Below are 7,816 nucleotides of genomic sequence, written 5' to 3' on the forward strand. Positions count from 1 at the left end.
ATCTCGGCATGTCTTGCATGCTAACAAATGTGCAGGGCTATCTGCCTGAAAAAGATGTTGAAGACCTCCTCAAGGGCAGCAGCACTGACATAGCCGTGATAACTGAATCATGGCTTACTCCGCAAATAGCTGACGGTGAACTTTTGGACGATAAATCACTTTTTTCAACTTGCAGGCTTGACAGGAGGGAGTGCAGAAGTGGTGGCGCTTTGCACTTCGTAAAATCTGACTTGCGTTCTTATCTACCGATGTTTAATTGTAACCACGAAATTTTTTGCGTTAAACTGACCATTGGCTCGAGCTCCAGTAGTCATTTACCGCCAACCTGAATCGGATTCCTCTTCCCTCGACGAGCTGTACTCTGTTTACTGGAATTGTTTTCTCGCTTTCCTCGTGCCGAATACGTTCTTTGCAGTGACTTTAACCTCCCTGAAATTGACTCGGACATTTTAACTGCAACGTCACCACAGTCTAAAGACTTCACTGATCTCATCGAATTGTTCGATTTCACCCATTCTGTTAACACACCAACTCGCGGTAATAACACACTTGACCTGGTATTTGCTTTCAAGCCGGAGCTAGTTCGTGCAGTGTCTTGCGTCGATGGCATTAGTGGTCGCAGGATCGTCTTTTTCAACATATCACTTGATGTTCGCGTGAGCCAACCCTCCAAAAAGTACATTCGCGACTACCTAAACGATAATATGCTGGCCATTAATTCAGAACTTTAAGAATTGTGTATTTTTCTCAATATGCCCAGCTAGATCAGTTCACCAAAGCCGGTTGCTTTACAAACAAAGAATACTAACCTCAATAGACAAGCACGTACCTTTGGTCCACGTTTGAAGTGGTTAAATTAAGCCCTAGTATTCAAACATGATCAGCAGATTATCAAAAAAAAAAGAAATTGTCTTTACCGCGCAGCCAAAATGTCACCCTCGATAAATAAATGGAAACAATATTTCGCGTGTCTACACGAACATACTAAACTCGTAAAATGCCCTAAAAAGAATTTTTTTCGTAAGGACATGTTACATCTTGTATGCGTTAACCTAAAAGAAATTTCTAATATCCTAAATCCAAAAAGTCACTCTGCTTATATGTACTTTAGAAGAGTTAACTGCTGGGCTAGTTGGTTCTTGTGTGTGTTGTGTTTTTTGGCGCAAAATCTTTCCAGTATGCTTATATGTCTTTGACCAATCCTGATGGTCACATGTTCCTCATGAGGAACGCTCAGATTTAATGAAAACGCATTTCACGTCAGTTTTCAAACAGAAATGAGTGAATTTATGAAGAAGGCGCGGAGGGCCCGACTATATGCCCGAAACGCAGTATTTTTAGGAGAGAACATGTAGGCGATATTCGTCAATGAGTATCTATCGCCAGACAATAAGCGTTTGTTCTCCAGGGCGCTTGCCTTAAAGAAGGAGAAAGGTTTGCAGTTCATCTGGATGGTAAGTTGTCCGATCAAGATGTGGAAATCTCCCGACGGTCGGGTACATCGCATCGCTTCTGATTCCCATCTATCTATTATTACCTGACCTTGAATAAGCGTTCAAATTTCCAATCTTTTAATCGTGTCCAATGACTTCGTATTTTTCACATGAAGAACTTGAGCCTTATTTTTCATCGTATTGTCATTCACTAAGCCATTTCAATGCGCGCAGCCTGCAAAAAAAAAAAAAAGAATCTGAAAACATTGATACCATCACAGTTTTTTTTATCATCTACACTTCACTACTTCTTTATTTGCGTTAATGAAACCTGGCTTTGTGCATCTCATAATAACTTGAACAGCTTCCCTTCATACTCTTCTGAATACTGCCACCCCGATAACAATAATCGTGGTGGTGCTGCTATTTTGTATCCTCCGAGTTTCGTTTCCGCAGGCGATCTGACTTGGCACTCAACGTGGCGAACTGCGAATCTGTTTGGGCCGAATTTCATGACGCATTTTTTTTTCGCAAGGTAAGAAAAACCTAATAGTTGGTTGCATCTATCGTTCATCTTCATCAGCCTTAGGGGATTTACTGCATAATTTAACATTCCAGCAGAAAAATGTTATTATTATAATAGATACGTCCAGCTGGAATATTAACCTTTTAGGTACATACAACTCACTATTTAATGATTACGCTAGTTGCGTAAATTGAGTTGCATATGAAGACCTGATTACTCTTCCATGGTAACAATAAAATTCAAACAGCGCTAGACGACAGGACCAGAAAGAGGAGGAGCCAAACAAGGCGCTGAAATTCAGCGTCGTGTTTGTCTCCTCCTCTTTCTGGTCCTGTCGCCTAGCGCTGTTTGAATTTTATTGTTACTATGGAACACCAACTCGCCCAATCCGCTGCCCTTTTGCAGTTACTCTTCCAACTTGCTGTCCCACAAATAAACAAGGCGCACTTATCGACCACGTATTATCTAATCTTCTTACTAATCCTGACTGCGGTGTTGTCCGTGCTCCAATGACCGATCACGACCCAAATATCCTGCGGTGAACTGCTACTCCTGGCACTACCGATACAAGCTTCACCAGAAAGAAGTTTAATTCGTCAATATTTATAGTATTATTGCTTCAGACTGGTTCACAGTAATGGCATGCGATAACCCTGAAACTGCCTATAATACATTTTCACAAATAATTTCCAATGCTATTGCAGCTTCCACGAAAGTAATGAATTGCAAAAAAAAAAACGTTTCCGGCTTTTCATAACGCGTGGTTATTCACCAGCTTGCTAAATTTTTTTACGAGAAAATTATGGGGTTTAACGCGCCAAAACCGTTTTCTGAATATGAGGCACGCCGTAGTGGGGCACTCGGGAAATTTGGACCACCTGGGGTTCCTTAACGTCCACCTAAATTTAAGTACACGGGTGTTTTAGACCCCACCGAAAGGCGGCCGCTGTGGCCTGGATTCGATCCCGTGACCTCGTGCTTAGCAGCCCAACACCATAGCCACTAAGCAACCACAGCAGGCTACGGGAAAAGAAAGATAACCTTTACAGAAAAACCGAAAAAACAGCCATTCCACATGGCAAATCACGGAAGATACAACATATGTTCTAGCTTATTAGGAAAACTACTCGAATAGGCCAAAAATAGGTATTATAAAGATGATATTAAGTGTACCGGTAATTATGTGAAAAACAATGGAAATTATTAAACTGTTTTTTAGGTCGATTCAATCGTAATGTCGAAATAACTATGGCACAAACGGGGGATCTTCTCCTTGATGATCCCTTGCACATTCCAAACTCCTTCATTAATTTCTTCTTCGCAGATAATCAAGGGTGCGACGATCCATTGACCCAGACATACCCCCGTGTGCCTCACAGCTTTTTCCTCCATCGCGCTACATTTGAAGATGTAGCTAGTCATTTCTAGAACGCAGGGCCTGGCCTTGACAACTTCAGCTCATCTCTCATAAAGATGATAGCGTGCTTAATATACAGGATATTTGGTCACATACTAAACCTTATTTCTAAGGCGGGAATTTATCAAAGTTATTTGAAAAAAGGCCAAAATAATTCCTGTTTTCAAGAAGCGAGATAAGCGTCTAACATCTGACCACCGTCATATTGCTGTACTTTCATTCTTTAGTACACGTAAAATTGTCGAAAAACTTATCGTAATACGCTTATCAAGTTATTAGTAAAAATTTCGCATCGTATCACTAAATCAATTTGGGTTAGGGAGGGATATTCAAGTGATTTGCATTAATATTTCTAACAAATGAGATTCGGCAGGCAACTCACACTCGAAATTTTGTGGGTGCATTATTTACTGATCTTTCTAAAGCGTTCGATTCACTTCTTCATAACATACTTTTTGCTAAATCAGACTCTATTGGTATAATTGGCTCGGCACTGCGATTATTACGTAACTGTTTGAGAGATAGAGAATATACTGTATCAATATGGAGCACTTACACCCTAAAACAACTAACATTGGTGTGCCGCAAGGAATCATACTGGTACCTCTGTTGTTTTAATTATACGTTAATGACCTCTCACAGTGCCTAAATTCATCCGACTATATCCATTACGCCGACGACACTACTATTCTTTCCTCTGACAAAAGTCTTGATTTGTTAATGTGAAAGCTTAACCACGACGCGGCAAACATTTGTAACCTGGTGCTGACTAAACAGACAACACATTAATAGTACAATATCTAACTTCGTCATTTTCTCAGCTAAACAAAAGCTACTCTCAGGGTCTCTGTCGCTAACGTTTGGTTCTAGCGCACTTTATCCTGCTGACAGTGTAGCGTTTCTTGGCGTCATATTAGATAAACTACTAAAATTTCATAAGCATGTTTCATTCTTAGCAAAGAAGGCAGCTTACGGGATTAGAATAATAATTAAAGTTCGCAACTTCTTTAATGTAAAGACGCTCATCTCCTTTTACTACGCTCTTATTCATACGCATGTTAATTATTGCATATCATCATGGGGAACGCGTATCCTACACATTTATCCCCACTGCAGCTTACCCAAAATCGACCAATACGCATCATCACACGTAGCAGCTGCATCTCCGTTTCTCAGCTCTAAAGGTATTTTATCATTACAGAAACTAAATAAATACCCACTTGGAATACTCGTTCCTAAATCTGTTAACGGAAAAATTCCTTTCCATATACTTACTAACAGCCAGAATCCACACTCCACGTCTACCCGATTCGATTCTACCAACAGCTATTTACTACCAAAACCTACAACTAATTATGGTAAATTGACTATTAATTTTTCAGCCACACTACTCTGGAACTGATTACCATGTCATATTAGGATAGCCTCTCATTGTTACATATCCAAATTAAACCTTCGTAATTGTTTGCACTCAGTATATCCATTTCATCGTTACAATTTTGTAATGATTGCTTTGTGTTAATAAAAGATTTTATAGTGTTAGCTAGTGACTCATTTATTACGGTGTTTTGTGTGTTTGCATATAGCGTCTTGCATGCACTACTTACTTCTAATTGGAGATCCCCTATACAGCCTGTTGACCTATGGGACGTCCCTCTGTAAGTATGTATATTTTACCATTTGTAACCTTTGTAATATGCACAATCAATAACTAATATTCCTGTGGTCTACGGGCCTCCACGACAGAATTGAAGAACGCCGCCCCTACAGCTTTATAGTATATGCGCTTTGTTTGTGCTCGTCTCTCTGTCTCTATCTCTCTCCCATTCCGCTCCCTTTCTCTTTTTATCCCCCCATTCCTTCCCCCCTGCAGGCCAACCAACCGAAACTACCTCCGGTTAGCCTCCTTGCCTTTCTGTGGATCTTTTCTCTCTTGTGAGTGTATTCTAGAAAAAGATCCGAGAACACCTAAGCACTTATGAGTTTAAACGCAAAGAATTATTGTTTTATGGACCCAAGTTAGGTCCCATGCAGGAGGGGTATCACAAGGTTTTACACAAGCACTAGTGCAAACATCAAAACACTAATTCATCGCAGATCATTAGGAGAAGATATATATATATATATATATATATATATATATATATATATATATATATATATATATATATATATATATATATATATATATATATATATATATATATATATATATAACGTGGCACATCAATGAGTGCCTTATGACACTGACAATAATGCTCTACACAATTTAAACATTGCAACTTTAGATAAAAACTGTCCTAGAGGTCGCGATAGGAAGCAGCGCTTCAAATTATGACGTTAATGCGTTGAATGAGTCACTGTTCTGAAACATACACAGCGGCAGAGCGCTCCAGTCTGCAATCGTTCGTGGAAAAAGGTAAAACTTCAATGTGTGAGTACGTACTCTAAATGGTGTTATCGATTCAGCATGACGATTTCGAGTTAATCGTGACGGAGAGGCTGGATGTACGGCGCAGGGTCTAATGCGAGATGGCTGCTTTTTAAATGAAGAAGAAAGCTAAATCTCAAATTTTGCGACGTAGGTTCCTGAATTTTATTTTGTTGCATCAGAATAGTTGGGGAGTCCGTCATGCGGTATTTAGAATAAATGATCTGTTTATCATTGGTAAACATAAATGTTTTTCTGAGTGTGTGGGTCCCAAATATAGCATGCGTATTTGAGGGCAGGTCTAATGATTAAATTATAGGAAAACAGCTTGACGGATGGAGAAGCATGTCAGATTTTATATCTGAGGTAGCATAACTTGTGAAAGGCAGATGCGCATGTGTTATATACGTGTTTATTCCAACTGAGATTCTTCGTTATTGTTACGCCAAAGTACTTATATTCGCTGACTTCTTTCAGTAGGTGTGATGAGAGCGCATAGGGAAACGAGAAATAATTTTTGTTTCTGGTCACATTCATGCGCACCATTTTGTCGAAGTTTAGTTTCATATCTCATTGGTTGCACCATTGATAAACGTTACTAAGGCAAGTATTTAGAAGCAGCTGATCGTCCACACTAACAGTTTTTTTAATCATAACACAATCGTCAGCGAATAGCCTTATTTTGACAGGTTCAGGGATAACTTTATCACTATCATTAATAGATATTAAGAAAAAGCAAGGGTCATAAAACACTTTCCTGAGGAACACCTGAAGTAACCGGAAGTTTGGATGAGCAGTAACCGATTATAACAATTACCTATGTACGATTAGACAAGTAAGCACAAACCCAATTTGCAATACAATTTTTCAAGGCCGGTATTTTTAGGTTTGAAAATAACTTTAGCATGGTTAACTAAATAAAAAGCTTTCTTGAAGTCCAAAAAGTAATATCAATTTGCCCGGATTTATATAGAATAGAGGCGAAAGTATGTATGACAGAGACCAGTTGAGTGACAGTGGAAAAACCTTTTCTGAAACCATGTTACAAAAGGGGTTTACATAGTCCTTTTGTTTATAAAGCAGTGTTATATTTGGCTATGGCATGTTTAAGAATTTTTCAACAAGAAGGAGATATATGGGACGATAATTTGAGACCAGTAAGTTATCCCCTGTTTTGAATACTGGCACGACTCGCGCCAGCATGGCAGCAGCTGTGCCCACTTTCGCCCGCTCTGCTCTGTGGAGGCTCGCACGTACCGTGGCGTCGCAGCCAATGGATAATTTAGGTGCCGTTTCGCTGCTACAGACACCGGATTTTTGGCTCAATGGGCCATTTGATACTTTCGCACACACAGAAAAATATTTGGCGCAGTTAAGCTCTGCCTTTTATAATTACTATAAAGCTCACTTATTCATGGGGAATTTCCGCGCATTCTTCGCAATCACCGATTAATTATATCTCGAGTAATCCACCGAGTCTCATAGTTTACTCTTTTGAGTTTTGTTGGGAAGGAAATTGCCTCGCGGTGTGTAACCGCTACCTTAAGTCCGATCTAGAAGTCGTTGACGTTGCTGAATTATATGGGAAGATAATTGTCCCATAGGTGTTCGAGTAAATCAATGACGCTATCATCATTGGCCTTGTTGAAGTATTTGAACGTAATTCGCGATATGACACTACCTATTCTGGCGTGTTTATATATTTGGCGAAACATGTAACACGTAATGTATAATTCAAGCTGGAATATTTGGTGTCGTGGCCCCTTTAAATTGGTAAGCGCTTCATTTTACTCGTCTCCTATACTTGAGACCTACGCGTGGCCGAAGCGGTCGTATCACCTCCATAAAAAATCATTTAGATATATGCGTATCCATGTAGAAATTCCTTTAAGATATCATCTTGTTGTAACGTCAGTGTTTAGGAAGTAATTTAAGATTACGTGTTCTTCATTGTAATATGTTTTAACCCGTTGCGGTAGCAATATTTAGTTTCTTTTTCAAAAACTAGA

The sequence above is a fragment of the Dermacentor albipictus genome, chromosome 1, assembly GCF_038994185.2.
Source record: "Dermacentor albipictus isolate Rhodes 1998 colony chromosome 1, USDA_Dalb.pri_finalv2, whole genome shotgun sequence".
Classification (NCBI taxonomy): Eukaryota; Metazoa; Arthropoda; class Arachnida; order Ixodida; family Ixodidae; genus Dermacentor; species Dermacentor albipictus.